Source organism: Populus nigra, chromosome 12 (genome assembly GCF_951802175.1).
Source record: "Populus nigra chromosome 12, ddPopNigr1.1, whole genome shotgun sequence".
NCBI lineage: Eukaryota > Viridiplantae > Streptophyta > Magnoliopsida > Malpighiales > Salicaceae > Populus > Populus nigra.
The window spans coordinates 4,128,253-4,144,134 of NC_084863.1; the positions used below are offsets into that span (position 1 = coordinate 4,128,253).

The window sequence follows — 15,882 nt, forward strand, 5'->3', positions numbered from 1 at the left end:
GTTGCTTTGTTCTCTTTTGATTTCCTCCTTTCACATTACATGTTTCAACATGCGCATATGGTGTGCTACCAAAAACAAAACATATGCATTACAGATGGAGATGGGAAAACAAGTCCAACAGATAACGAAAGATAAAAGAACTACAAACTTAACTATATGTTGTACAACAAAATTATGAGTGGGTATCTGCTAGAAAATTAGTAAATACAAAAAGATACATCAATGAAATATTTATGTCGATAGATTGTAATGAATTTTACAAATAAAATATTCATTTGATATATTCATCGGTAAAGACCGACTAAAATACGTTTTGTATATAACGAGAAAATTACAGTAAAAAATAAGAAATTAAAAAGTAAGAAAAGAAGAAATTGAAAAAAAGTTAAAAAGTACGATGATGTGTCATTTATATAGATGACATTACTGACAATATTAAGTAATAAAATCTATAAAGCTGTTGGTAATATTTAAGTTATAACTCTTAAGATTGTGTTTACTTGTTTTATAGCTTTTTCCCATAGAAATTTGTTACATGAATGTATGACTTGTACATGTTAGGGATTGTTTGAGATTTTGTAATATTGTATTTGTTTTTATAAGTTAATGAAATTCATTTGGAATTTTTGCTTTAGGTGTTTTAGATGAAATAAATAATGACTTATTTAATGAGTCCGTTTTATATTTTATCAATTTTATTGTTGAGTTGAAATTTTCGGTAAATGTATAGAAATATGAATACATATAAATAATTAATAATGAACTAAGAGTACTATTAAAATAGATTGAATAAGTTTGATTTAAGCCAATGTTTGCAAATTTATTTAGTTCACATAATTAATTAATACAATATTCTATATATGTTTGATATAAGTAATGGATGATCATTTATGGATGTATCGAGATTCATCCAAAAGGCTACATAAGATGAATTATTGTAATGAGATTTAGAATTTTATTAATTAAGCACTATTTAATCTAAAAAAATATTAGTGGATACTTTTGTTGTTGATGATGTTTAGGAGTGAAATGATGTTTTGAAAACCAGTTGACATATACAAGTCGATAAAGATGATGATAGCGATGAAATCAACATAGAATATTGCGATGAAGATGACGATGACATAATTGAAGAAGAAGAAGAAGAAAATTCTGATTAATTTGCACAACACGAATGCGTAATGCTATAAACTATAATGTAATATTTCTGGATGAAATTAACTTTAATGTAATGACAATGACATTAATTTATTATTAAATGACAAGGAAACATTTATTTTATGTGATTTTATTATTATTATTATACATAGAACTAACATTATTGTGTTGTGTGTGTTGTTGTGATCTTATGAATTTGCAGGAAGAATAGGTAAAGAATACAAATACAATCTGGCAACAAAAAATGTTTTACATCGATGGAAATAAGTCAATCAGTATATTTAAGAGAGCATTGAAATTATTCCCTTCTTCTTGACACTATTTATTATGTTAATTACAGAGGGTATTACTGACAAATTAATTCTATCGGTATATTCCAAAGAGCTCTGAAACTGTTCACTTCGCAATTACACTATTCATGTTGTCAATTACATACAGGATCACCAACAAAATTAATTCGTTGATATTTTTCAAAAAGCTCTGGAACTGTTCACTTTTCAATTGTACTGTTAACTATTGTTATTTACAGATAGAATCATCAGTAGATTAAAAAGTCATTGGTAATATTTAAGGTTTTTTTTTTAATTTTTGATTAAATTGAAAAATGAAATTAAACATTATAAATGGAATCACTAACGGACTGAAAAGTCGTTGGTGATATTTCAAGGATTTCTGAAAAGTTTTGATTAAATTGAAAATTTAAATAAAATATTAAAATATATTTATTTATATAAGAGGATTTAATTTATAATCAATTGAATTATAAAAGAAGTTGTAATGGAGATAATATTACTTTTTAATTGGGATTTTGGTTTCTTTTTATCTTCATTTCATTCAATTTTATATTTTTTCTTAATTAATAAATGGCAAAGTTTGGGTCCCATGAATTTATATAATTGGCCTCCCATAAAAAAAAATCATCACATATATTTTGTATAAAAATTAATTATTATTGTTGTCGTAGTTGTCATAGATATTTTATTAAAATGAAATTGAGGAAGGTTCATACATCTACAAGTAAATCCAACCAAAATACAATATGATTCTTTAATTTTATATATATATAATCAAACAACTATCAAAGATAAAAGATTTCATTAAACTAAGATTAAGGAAGGCTTTCTATCTATATGTGAAGCCAACTAAAAAATAATAAGATTCTTTGTATATCGCTTACATAGCATTAGAAGGGAAAAAATACAATAAAAATTTACAGAGAAGCAGAGATCTAGAATCCATCTCTAAGTTTTAGAGTGTGTTTGACAGTATAGTTGTAAGTGCTTTTCAAATAGCTTTTCGTGCCAAAATGCATGCCAATAATATTTTTTTATCTTTTAAAAATTATTTTTGACATCAGCACATTAAAACAATCCAAAACATATAAACCATATTAAATTTTAATAAAAAAAATTTTAAATTTTTTGGGAACGCAGCTGCAGCCGCGTTCCCAAACGTTCCCTTAATATAAAGAACTATTCTATAAGTGAATGGACAATTAAATCTATCTTCTTCGACAATCCATAGGTTGCTGTGGTATCTTGATCTTCCGTTTATTACTTTTTTCTTACAAAGCGATCTAAAAATTAAATTATTAGTAATGTATGTAATGAATGAATATTTATTGTTTTTGTTTTGATTTACCTTTAAAAAAATGACCAAATGGAAAGTAATAATCCATTATCTCTATTCTCGTAAAGTAATTAATCCATTTATAAATGAATTTGACGAATTATCATATTCATTATCTTTAGATTTAGCAAAAAATCTTAGACTCTCAATGTGACCTATAAATCAAAAATATTTTATCTTAACAAGTTAAAAATATATTTTCATGGCAAGTCAAAGATATTTTAGTGATATTTTAATTTTTTTTCTTTAATAAATAGTGCCCAAGGGCTATAATAGAAAAGGAAATATCCTTTAAAATCAAGTTTATTTTTTCTCCTTTACGGATAACATATCTATTTTTAAAATTTTCTTTTAAATTATGATATAATTTTTCTAAAATGATATTCATTTAATCATTGTAGAGTCATCAATTATAAAAAAATAAAAGTTCTGCAAGTATTAAGCATGATTAATTACCAGTCATCCCATCATGAAATGAAATATTAGATTGTCAAAACCAAAAAATTATCCAAACATTTCAAATAGTAGGTTAGCCTACAAGTCCATGGAATCAATTCAGACATCATCAGTATGCAAAAGCTTCCATTATGATACCAAGACCCGTATAAGGGCCTAAAATCACAGGAAACAAGAAAATGTGTTAAACTAAAGAAATACTAGATAAATTAGATAAAATAAAAAGAAAAATCAAAATAAAATCGTCAAATGTAGTCGAATGAATGCAAAATTTGAGATTATTGTGAAAAAGAAGAAGAAGAAGAAGGAAGAGTGTCGGGTCAAATGAAAAACAAATGTGATGGATACAATCAATTTTACCCATTCAAGTTTTAATGGCAGCATAATTGAAACAGAATAGTATAAATATCTTCATGTAGTAATGAATTCTAATGGAATCTATGATTTAGAGCTATTTTATTAAAAATCATAAATCAACCCAAATTCATAATCAATTCTTCTTAATTAGTAAATAGGATGTACGTATTGATTTTGATCACATGGAACTACTGAGTTCTAATCAAAGCAGTGATATATCAGAAAATAATAGATGAAAAGAATTACTCCCATCATTGACTGAGAAGAGTTCATCTCCAAATCCGATGGCTTTCTCGATACAAATTATGGAGAAAAAAAAATAGTATAATATATTTATTATCATATGGAAAAAAACTCAAATCAATTTGAGGATATACCAAAAAATTATAAAGAAATAGCTTTCTTTCATCATTTCTTGATATATCGCCAACTGACCTGGGTATATCTCCAAGTTTGTATTTGCAATATTGAATCCGTAGGCAGACAATGGGGTTTATATAGGACATTAATATTGGATGGTTTTTTATCCTGTTTGTTTTTGCGTTTTAAAAGTATTTTTAAAAAAAATTAATTTTTTTTATTTTTTTGCTTTAAATAAATTTTATTTTAGTGTTTTTAAATCATTTTGATGCATTAATATCAAAAATAATTTTTTAAAAATAAAAAAATATATTATTTTAATATATTTCAAGATGAAAAGAATTTTGAAAAACAACTACAACCATATTTTCAAACAGATTCTTTGGTAAAAACAAGGTAAGCAAATCTTGTCGGGTAAGAAAAATTGAATGGAAGGCAACAACTTTAATGTAATTTATGTTCAGAATCTAAATATTGTATTGCACATTGATGTCTTCCAAGATGTCAGATTTTCTTCCTTATAAAACCTTCGTTATTGAAGATGGCTTCTCTGTGATTTGTTCCAAAAGGAAAAAAAATAAAAAAAAATGTGGAAAAGTTGGATAAATCTAATCTGGCTTGTATCTTTCCATCTATGTAATAGAATTAAAAAAAAACATCAAATACATAATTTATGTAACAATAATCCATTATATATGGAATTTACTCTTTTTACCGTATGATCGGCTTAATTAAGAAATACTTAGAAGAAAATCTTCATCTAAATCAGCATATTATGAATCAGAAATAATCAAATGAATGCTTAACACCCCTCCCTTCCCAAATTTCTTAAATTTTCTAGGCCCTTTTTTTTTCTTATTAAAGTATACATCTCCGGTGATGAAAAATAGTTATTTTACTACATTTTTACTTTAATTTTGTTAGATAATGATATAAAATTATTTTTTAAATGGTTCCATCTCACCATTTTCATTGTATTTTTTTTAATTAAAAATAAATAATTAAATATAATATAGTGGTGGATATATATGTTGGAGTTTCAAATCCAAACAACTTTTATTTAAAAAAATATGTTAATTTTTTATATTATTCTTTTAATTTTTATAATAATAATAATTTTATATTCATGTGGGATCACCTAGTGATCGTCTGCATTCCAAAGTAGCCCTTTAAATTAATAGAGATTTAAATAATAGTTCTTATTATGTGATATAGAATAATATTAAATTATTCTTAGTGTATCATTTAATAATATAATTTTTTAAAAATTAAAATGATTTTTTAATATAATATTAAAGATTTAATGATAATTGAAATTTCATCACTTTTATGAAATGATAATATTAAATTATTCTAATTAAAATTACTTTTCATGTCTTGTGTTGTAAAATGATTGAATGGAAAAAGAGCCCCATGTCTTCTCATTTAAATTTTGTAAAATTTAATTTGAAATATTGATAAAAATTTGGAAGTGTTGAAACAAACTTCCCTAAATTTTTAATTAATAAGCATGTCACCCAAAAAAATAATTTAAAATCACTCATTCTTAATGTTATTTTCTTTATTAAATGAAAGCTTTACTACTCAACACCAATATTAACTAAAAGAAAAATAATTTAAAGGAAAACATTCCTTTAAATTCATAAGAGATATTGTTACCTATTTTTGGAGTCCCAATATAAACAAAAAACAAATCAGAAAAACAAGAGAAAATACAAAAAAAAATTATTAGATGAAAATAAAAAATAAATCAGTAAGATGAATATACTAGAACGCCCATGAAATTGCCGAATAGTAGTTGAGAAAAATCAAAATATACAACATTGTAAATTTTGACAGTGTATTTTGGACTGATGAAGGCCCTATTGACAAAGAAAATTCAATTTGAGAAGGGAAATTCAAAATTGAATGTTTAAGGACTCAATTGGAATTTTTCAAGGTTTAATTGCAAGAAAAATTGATTTTTGAAGTCAATTTAGACTTTAATTGGAATAAATTAAAGTCCAGGGTCGAATTGTAATTTTAAAGAGTTAATTTGATCAAATCAGGGGCTTAATTGTATGAATATTGAAGTTTGATGGACAATTAGGGACTTCATTAAAGAAATCCAAATCCAAGGACCAAACTGAAAAAAAATGATTTAAGGGCTGAAATTGACTAAATTAGGGGCTAAATCGAAAATTTATTCATTAATTGAGGGTCATAATACACAAATTCAGAACCAATGACCAAAATAAAAAGGACGATCAACTTAGGGGTTGATAATTGAGTTTATCAGGGGTGAAATTGCATGAAATTAAAAGTTTGAAGACAATTATGAATGCAGTTAAAAGAAATTGGAAGAACAAGGACTCAATCAAAATTTTTCAATCCCAAATTAAAAAATCTAAATGACGCATCATTCAGACTTCATGAAGAGAATGTGCGTGACATATCGTTTGATAGACTAACCTCTGTTTTAACAGTTTTGGCTGATCGAGTTGGCAACTTCAAACGAATGAATGTGGAGCTACATACCTTTAAATTGCGCAATGTTGGATCCAAATGAAATGTGTGAATCCCCTCTACCAACTTCAGGTGGTCTTAGGTGATGATGATGTCAGAATTGCTCCGACAAGGCCATAAAAATAGGTAACTCAGTCAATTGTGACTGAAACATAATAGTGTAAGAACCGACCTTCATTTCGTATGTTCATACACAAAGGCTCCTAAATAGGTTCTTATCAAAGGTTTACAACATTTGTCTCAAGATCAAAAGGTCAGAAATGAATTCAAGACCTCTTAAAACCCTAACAAAACTCTATAAATACCCCTCTTAAGAAGAAGAAAAAATGAAGAAAAAAGGTAGGAAAATATTGAAAAAACAAAAACCCATGTGTAAAGGTTTAAGAGCTTAGTATAAAGATTTCATAAGCTTTGAAATGGTAGTAAGTTGGTGAAAGGAAAAACTTTCCAAAGAAAACAAAAGAGAGTAGTTGTTTTAGGTATATTTTCTAATCCAAAACGAGGCTCTTATGGCCTGCTCGAGTTTTATATATATATTGATGTTTAAGTCATAATCAAATTAAATAAATGCTAAATTATTAATCTATGCATGATCTCCAACATGTATATGCCTTTTTTTGATTGTATCTAGTCTGATTTGGGTTTTACTTTGCTGGGTTTGGGTTATAGTGTTCTTAGTGATCTTTATTTTTTGATGTTTGATCCTTTTAGTTCAATTTTTTTTAGTTTTTGTGTTTTTTTTTTGTATTTAATATGTTTTTTTTATTTTATTTTTTGGGTTGTTTTCGGGTCAAATCAAGATTTTTGGTTCGATTTATGGTCGAACCAAAAATTTTAGGTCAACCTGGTCGAGCCAAAATTGGATCAAAGATTTAAGATGGTTTATCATGTTTTTGTTAAAAGTTTTTTTTTGGTTTAAGGATGTGTTTGGAAAATACCCCTTAAACCTATTTTGGTAGTTTTATTACAAGGAAAAATGGGTTTTTTGCTAAACAAAGCCTAAATAATAATTAAAAAAAACATATTTTTTTTTCTTATGTATGGCCAAATTCTGAAATTTTCATGCATCTTTTATTTTTTTATAAAAAATTGCATTTTTATCATACTTTGAAGAAAAAAAATACAAGAATCAGTGAAAATGTATCATAACTAGTTTATGATTATCCGTAAAAACTTGGTCTACATTTCAAAGACACCAAAAAACTTTATTTTGTTTCTTTTAATATATGAGATTATGAACTTATACATAAGATGTTTTCCCGATATTAAATAAAAAAACAATTCATTTTATTTTTTATGTTTTTGTATTAGAATAGTTAAGTTTTAACTTGATAAGATAAAGATATTTTTATTGAGAATGACTTTTCTTAAATATTAAATAAACTAACAGTTAAAAAATATAACATTACCTTAGTTGACTTTTCTTAAATAATATAGCTTATCTCAAATAAGTTGTACTAGGAGTTGATATCTTTTCTTTATATAATCAGTTTTTTTATCCAAATTCTAAAATTAATTACAGTTTTTAGTGACCAAAATACTATATGACTACTCTTATTTCCCCTCTTTTACTAATAAATCATAAGAATTCATTAGCATTTCTATCCACATTATTCTTAATAACATCGATTCAAGATAATGATCGACACGAGCTGCAAATTGCAACAAGAGAAAGAGACTAGAAATTATGAATACTTATTTTAAATAAAATATATTAAATAATATTTTTTTATCTTTTTTTTTTACAAGATGGCATGTGATTTTATCTCTTCTCATGAACCATAATTTCCCACATGCGACTGCTAATCAAACAAAAGGTTTTTGACTAGTAAAAGTAGGCAAAGCCCAGAATGACAACAAGCATCTATACCGGGCGAGACAATAGATGGGTAAGAGAGCAAGCCCACAATTATCAACACGAAAAAAATTGAAGCAGTGGCTGCAGTGCACGTGAACAATCAAGTGCAGATCCGGCCTAGTAAAGGTGATATACTTGAAATGCCGTTCATCAGATTACCTTCTCTCTTCCTGGCAATTTCACTCAGACACTTGAAATTTCATTGATTGATAGCGAAGAAGAAGCAACTTCCATCACTCCAGCAAATGGTGAACTATCAATTTGCTTCTAGTTGATCTTTTTACATGTAAATAACACTTTGTTTGCTTCAACAAGTCATTTTCACAAACAGTTTGTGCTCCATTCTGTGATCTTTTATTTCTTCTTCTGATGCTTTGGCTTTTGAAATTCTCGAGTCATTGCTAGAATTACAAGATTAACATTAATGGGTTCTTCGGTTCTAGATTGTAAAAAACCCGCATTGCAGATCCAATCACTGGAACAAATCCACTTTAGTGCATTGCTTTGCGGTAGGTATGAAAACATTTCTTACTCATAGAAATGACTTAAATTTGATATGGGGACATTGAGTTTTTTCGGTCTGTTTTTCACTCTTTGCCGGTATAAGAATGTGCAAGATGCTACCACTTGATCTTTTGCGATAAAGATGTTGTGTACCAGCTTAACTCAGGGTGCTTCTTAGGGAATCTCTCTCTTATGACAATGATGGCTTCTAACTTTCTCACTTCATTGAATAATCCATGCACGAAAAGCCGATGAGGCTGAAGGGGTTTTGGATTATTTCTTGTGGACTCATGGTACATCCTCCCTACAATTTACAAACTTGCTGTGAATTCTTTTGTATTCTCATTACAGGGGAAGAAATGTGTGCACTCTTCAAGAAGGTGAGAGAGAGATGGGATGCCAGCTGATGTATGCACATCATGTCTAAAATTCTGTCTATGGTATTAATATGACAATGAGTTTAGATTGTGAGATGAAATGCGAATGTTTCAAGTCCTGATCGTAGCTTATTTGTTTTGTTGGTATATTAGTTTTTATATGGAAAGTTGGATGCAGCCTGCAAATATTGCGGTTTGGAACAAACAAAGAATGGCTATTGCTACAACTGAAGATAGTTGAGATGCTCTGGTACTTGCTGTCTACTAAGCAAATAACTGATTCAAGAGGTGATCAATTGTGTTGCAGTCAGACAGTAAATCAAACCAGAACCATCTCTAAGAAAACTGATAATGGGAAAGACTTTCTCCTGCAAGCCGACTCTAAAAGAGTTGTGATAGCCTGAGAGGGAATGGATTTTCTTTTTGGAGCGGTTGGTTCTTGTTTAATTTATTAAATCTCAATCAGCAGTTCTCAACTTACAGCATCGAAAGCTCTATGAACTCATGTACCACTTTTTAACTCACTCAACTAAATGCCAATCCCAAGCTAGTTGAGGTAGGTTACGTGAATTCTTTGTTCTCTATTTATGTTATACTAGATGCCTTCACAAAATTTGCTTCCAACAATGTGTGCTAAGCAGCTGAAACAGATGAGTATATTTTGAGTTGTTTTCCTTTATGATCCCCTTTTATGCATGCCCCTCGTTTGAACTTCTTTACTTTTAAATTGATATTTGATCTTTACATATGGCGATGGATAAAATTGATCCAATACAATTACTTTTAAATTGCTCGTTTCTTTTTTCTTTTTTCGCTTTTCTATTCCATGGCAAATTAGATGTTAGCCACGTATATAGATTTAAGGTATTGTGGGGTGCCAGATTAAGGAGGTCCGATATCAGTTTAAAGATGTGTGGTTGATTCCTGACTCAGGAGTGATATCTATGAGCTGAAACTATTGTAGGATGTCATTTTCAAGGCTCAATAATGGGGCTTCAATCAACTTCATTTTCATTTGAGTGGGAAGTGGCATTATTATGCCAGTCAGTTATATCAGTGCTCTTCTTTTGACCAAGGGTTATCACCATCAATATCATCGTGAGAGCATGTTACCAAATACCAACTGGTTTTAAGAGAGTAGTCTGTTGGATGCCAAACCACCGGTATGCTCTCTGACATGAGAAAGGCAATCTTTTGTATTGGCTCTGTCTTTGTGCAAATTCCTTTCGATCATTTTAGAATATGATTTGGGTTGCTATAGTTGGTAGTTGGTTAACTAGTGATGTAGTCTGGCTTTTTAATCCATAAATAAAATACAATGATTTTCCTTGTTATTTCTAGGTTTTCTACTTCTTAATGGGTTTGTAATCTATAAATAAAATAAAATGATTTCGCACTAGACTAAAATGATGACTTGAAAGATCCATAATTTTTTATCCGACTGTTGGATCGAAAAACTCGCCCAGACTCTTGGTTTTTTGTAGTTTTTGTGATTTTCCTTGTTATTTATAGATTTTTTGCTTCTTCGGATTTCTTGCTTCCATCCTTGTAATTTTGGATTTTTGTTTTTGTTTTTCTAGTCGAGGTAAGGTTTTTGATCTATTTAAGGCCTGTAAACCTCCTAAGAAGAAGTAAGACTTCAGTATTATTATTTTAGAGAGAATAAAACCTGTGAATTTAAGGTTCACATCTATAGTCCCTTTTGCTCATAAAGAATTATGTGTTCTTTGTTTGTTGTTATCTTTAGCTTCCACCTAAATCAAGTAAAGCTTGTTGAAGGAACTTGTATTCTTTTTTAATTGTTCACTTTGTCGATAAAATTGACCTTGATTTATCAAAAGAAAAGGTCAGAAATTAGCTGCTAAGAATTGCAGGAGAGCTCGGAATCTGGATAGTTGCTTGTGTTGAATCTTCCATTTTAGTTGAGGTTGTTGGCCAGTTCATGTTGCTTCCTTGTCAGTTGCGCTGGAATTTTTCTTTCCTTTTCAAATCTTACGATCTTTACATGTTGGGAAAGATAATAGACTTGAACTATTTACCAACTATATGCATGGTTTTTCATAGAAGCCTTCATTAAGAAGTTATTAATCATTGGAATATTATATTGAGTTTATTCTTGCTGTGCGTGAACAATGTGTTCTTTTTTCTTTCTTCCCCTTGAATTGCAACAATGAAGTTGTTGTAGAGTAGCATTTTTCTTCCTCTGGGTGAATGAACAATTCTCAACTAAAGCCAACAATTTCTCAAATCAGTGTACTTTGGTTTAGAGCTTTTATGCGTGTGGCTCTACACTTCTAAAGCTAATCATTGTACGTGCTTCTCTGTTTGTTAACAGTGTAGCTTTAGGAACACCAGACGCTGAACAGAGGACAAAGAGTAGTAACAGGAAGTTAAAATCTGGCTTCTCGTTTTTGTTTTCTGCGCAAGGACCAATAGGTATTGAAAACAAGTTCTCCATTTCTTTCTCTAAAGCATTTTTGCGATAAGGTTATGGAGAATAATCCATAACCTGCGGATTCTTGTGAGTTCCATGTTTGGCCTAACTCATCATGTTGTGGCTCAAATGAGAAACCCGGTCCTTCAACATTTGACATGGGGTAGCAACTAGCTGCTAGGTTAGGTGAGCTACACGTTGATAACGACAAGGGGTCATAATCAACTTTGACCATTTCATAGTTGGAAATCAGCTAGCTATTGCATGTTCATACTGCATGCTTGTCATGCCTATTGACCAGTCCAACATACATCTGTGCATCACGATCTTGCGTTCACAGTCAAGGAGATAACAACCAATCACATGTCATTCTAGTGCAAATGTTTTCAAGCTGCAGCGCACCATGCATGTTTGGATGAAAAGATGTGGAATCAAATGCCTATGAAATACTTTTCTTATCAATATAATGATCAGATAAGGATGATTTTGGCTTTTGATGGGAGTGGCGAACCAGGGGAGTTTTCGTTTCTGTTTCTACCTTTGAGGTTAATTGAAAGTCAAGGCACTCAGAAGAGCGTGGGGTGTCCTATTGACCATCCAGGAGGAATACCTTTAAATTCTCATCTGATATTGGCTTTACCTTTACCTAGGTATTCTTTGTTCTTCTGTCCATCTATAAAGCTCAAAAACTGCGACTGGGACAAAAATCATGGGCTACTTGTCAAGGGACGGCGAGAAAAAATAATTTTTATATTCCATTTTTGGCACGTGGGTATGTGAATTCTAGCTGAACAAGTTACCTAGTATATGACTTGTCCAAAAAAATACAGTTACCTATTATATGGGAAAGGAGAGCGGAACATTAGATAAGTGAAAACCCCTGAGACTTTTGCTTTACATCACACATGACATCATTCGGAGCATAAATCTTATTCCTCATGGTAAATGATCTAGCTGGAATTGATTAAGGGTTGATTTTGAGCGGTTAGGGAAGAATTCATTGTAGATAGGTTATATGGATACCATATCAGATATGTTTATGGACATGTTTAACCATAAGAGAAGGTCCAGTAGCTCCGAACTAGAAAGATAATTTAAAAATCATAACTTTTTATTTGATCGTTGGATTAAATTTAATTTTTTTACAGGAATTTCTAGAGGTTGTTTTTTCTATAATAGCCCTCATGTGAATTGTCAGATCTTGAGATATCAAAAATCTAACTCTCAGCTGTTTTGGGTCAATTTTGTTGTTTTTTTAATTTTATGTGTTGTTTTGGAATTCATGATTATTTTGTTTGTATTTTTGAATTTTTATTTTGTTTCCTAGTTGGGATAGGTTTTATGGGCTAATTAAGGTTTTGTAAACCTTGGAAGGAGACGATCTTTATCAATATTATTTTCCTCAAGCTCTGTGTTTATTGATTTATTGATTTTAGCTTCGCTGCATTAGTAACAAACAAAATAACGTGAACTGTATCATCGAAACAAAAGCATATTCCAAGGATAAATATCTAGTATCAGGAATTGTGGATAATCATACACTCTTTTTGGTTATAAGATGTCCTCTAGCATATGCTCCCAAAAACCAATCAAATTCATCCACCCATTTGTCTCATTCTTCAGCTTTTGTCCAATTCTGGCTCCTCATTTTTGCTCAATACCCTTTTGGCCCCGTTATATCATGGAAACCTCCCCCATCTTCCCATCCCTAGGAACAGCAATTTTTTCTTCTTTTATTCTCACTTTTTCTTCTGCAAATGGTTGCCAGGAAGTTTCACCTTACTGAAGACAAGTTAAATAATATTATCTGATATCTTTTCCTTGCTATCAAACAACGAACATACAGTTTAAAATCAACCCTCTGTTATTGGATAATGCTGTTGTTTTCCAAGTCTACGAGGCATATCCTTTAAATTATCCAAAATCAGCATTATGAGTTGCATTAAGGAAACCATCTCCCGTAGTGATAACGAAATTAGAAGCAATGACCACTCGGATGATCACACGCGGATGATTCAGAACACGAAAACGATTATTTGCGGTGTTGGTGCTTGTTTTTATAATACTTAGAACACGTAATTAGCACCATGAATGTTTGGAATCAAGGAGTCATGATCCTTCCATGACCAAAGCTGCTCTGTATTTGGTAAGACTTTGAAAAAATAATGGGTTAGGGGAGATTCTGCGTTTGGTATATGTTACTAAGACTAGAAATATCAGAACCCCACCTGCAAAAGGCACGTAATCAGTGCCATCTTTTGCACCACACGTGTGATTGAAACCTGTTTAAGAATTGACCCTCTAATTCGCTGATTGTCAAATGTTAATTTATGGAAGATCCTTGACTAACATGAACACAGTAAGCTGGTTTGTCAAATCACTTGTGTTTTGAAAATAGAACAGGGAGGAAAGATTTCAATTGGTAGTTCAAATTGAAATAAAATCAACATGTTAGAAGACTGACGTGCCAATAATTCCTTGTTTAATCTATAATTAAATCAAACTTGAATCCTCATCTACTAAGTTGGCCTAAATGAGGGGCTGTTGATGAAAGGGAGGGCTGAGGATTTTCATCATGATCTTTGCATATTTATTACAGGCTTCATCCCAGCGGTTCAGCTTTGAAGATTACAGGAATAGGTTCGTGTCTGAAGTCCACACCACAATTAAATGAAATTGGATTATTTTTTAGCACAAAAACATTTGATTAGACAAGTTTTTGTTACTGATATAATTATATAAAAAACAAATTAAAATAAATTTTCAACTTTAAATTCTAATCAATTTAATATTAAAAAATTTAATTGAAAAAAAAGAATGATGAATGAAGAAAAAAAAATAGGAAGGGAATTAGAATTGACATTGTTTTTCATAAAATAAAATAAATAAATAAATAATTATTTTTCATTTCCTTAAATTTTGATCCCTCACTTTTAATTTTTAATTTTCTAGAAAGAACCAAATCTAATTTTTTACGGTGAGATTGAGCACACCAATCCGATAACGGGTTGATTTTCTAGACCTCGATAACCATATAACAAATAAGTAAATATAAATTTTAAATTTTAAATTTTAATCAACATAACATTAAAATATTAAATTGAAAAGATTAAAAACTATAAAAATAATATTAAAATCCACAAATGAATTGTTAACGATGAGTTATTTTATTATTTTTTTGTTAATTTTAAGTGGTGGTGCTTGAGTAGCAGGAAATTAGTGGATAAGAAAGAACAAGCGTGTGCTCTTTCACGTCCAACAATTAATATCAATTTTTCTTTCGTAAACTTTACGCAGCACGGTCCATTTTTTCTTGGAGCTTTTTGGCTTTGTTTATTGTCGTGTAGTTTATTTTATTATTATTATTATTATTATTATTATTTATTTTGAATACTGTCCTTGGCAAGAAAGATTGAAATGGAGTTGCTTGTCTCATTGTAAACGTTAACAGAATCACTAATCAATAAATTATTAGCTGATTTCGTCAGTTTATTTTCATATTTAAGCAACATTGAATCAAATATATTTGTTTAGATAACGTTAATGTCGGCTGCCCATATAGTTAGGTCACAGAATAACTTTTTACTAGACAATAAAGAACTTACTCTCTTTTTTATCCACACCACCACCCTATCACATCGCCAGAAAAATATCTATCATCTCTCAGTGTTAAAGCCTCTATTATCCAGTAAATCTCCATGCTTTTGGCCCATTTTCCTTCCTGTACATTTTGTCCTTTGTGTCTGCGCTCCACTGTGTGAGAGCCCCCCCCCCCCCCCCCCCCCCCCCCCCCCCCACAGACCGAGTTTTGAGCTTTTAACAGGATGTCTATCCATCCATCCAAAATTTTGGATCAAAAAGTCAAGAGATGCATAAACTTACGCCAGAGGATGATTGAGACCATCAAGCACAATTAAGGGGCTTGATAAAGATATGGGAAAGGAGACGAAGGGGTTCGGAGGACGCGTGTCAAGGGCTTGTCCGAAAGAGTTAAGAGATGATGTCATGAGATGAAAGCATGAAGCTCTCATCCTTTGAATAAGCCGCCATCTTTCCATGAAATGTTGAAGACAAAAAAGTGGAAGCGACCAATTATATCAATCCCCCACAGCTGGCTTATGGGTCCAATCTAAACTATGCTACTTTCTTTTTTAAAAAACAAATTTGTTCTGATCCTATTTTCTACATGAGGACAAATTTCCACCACCATAAATGGGCACCCCGCCCTCTCCTTCGAAAAATTT

The 15,882-nt window shown here is 30.3% G+C and overlaps 1 long non-coding RNA gene across 2 annotated transcripts; it reads left to right on the top strand.

The window, feature by feature from the left end:
* The first annotated feature begins 8,272 nt into the window (after positions 1-8,272).
* Positions 8,273-13,044, top strand: LOC133669495 (uncharacterized). Of its 2 annotated transcripts, XR_009833902.1 has the most exons (3): positions 8,273-9,760; positions 10,169-10,367; positions 11,540-13,044. It is a non-coding gene; the product is annotated as an uncharacterized LOC133669495 (long non-coding RNA). The 2 variants fall into 2 exon arrangements; XR_009833903.1 differs by lacking the exon at positions 10,169-10,367.
* The last annotated feature ends 2,838 nt before the right edge of the window (positions 13,045-15,882 follow it).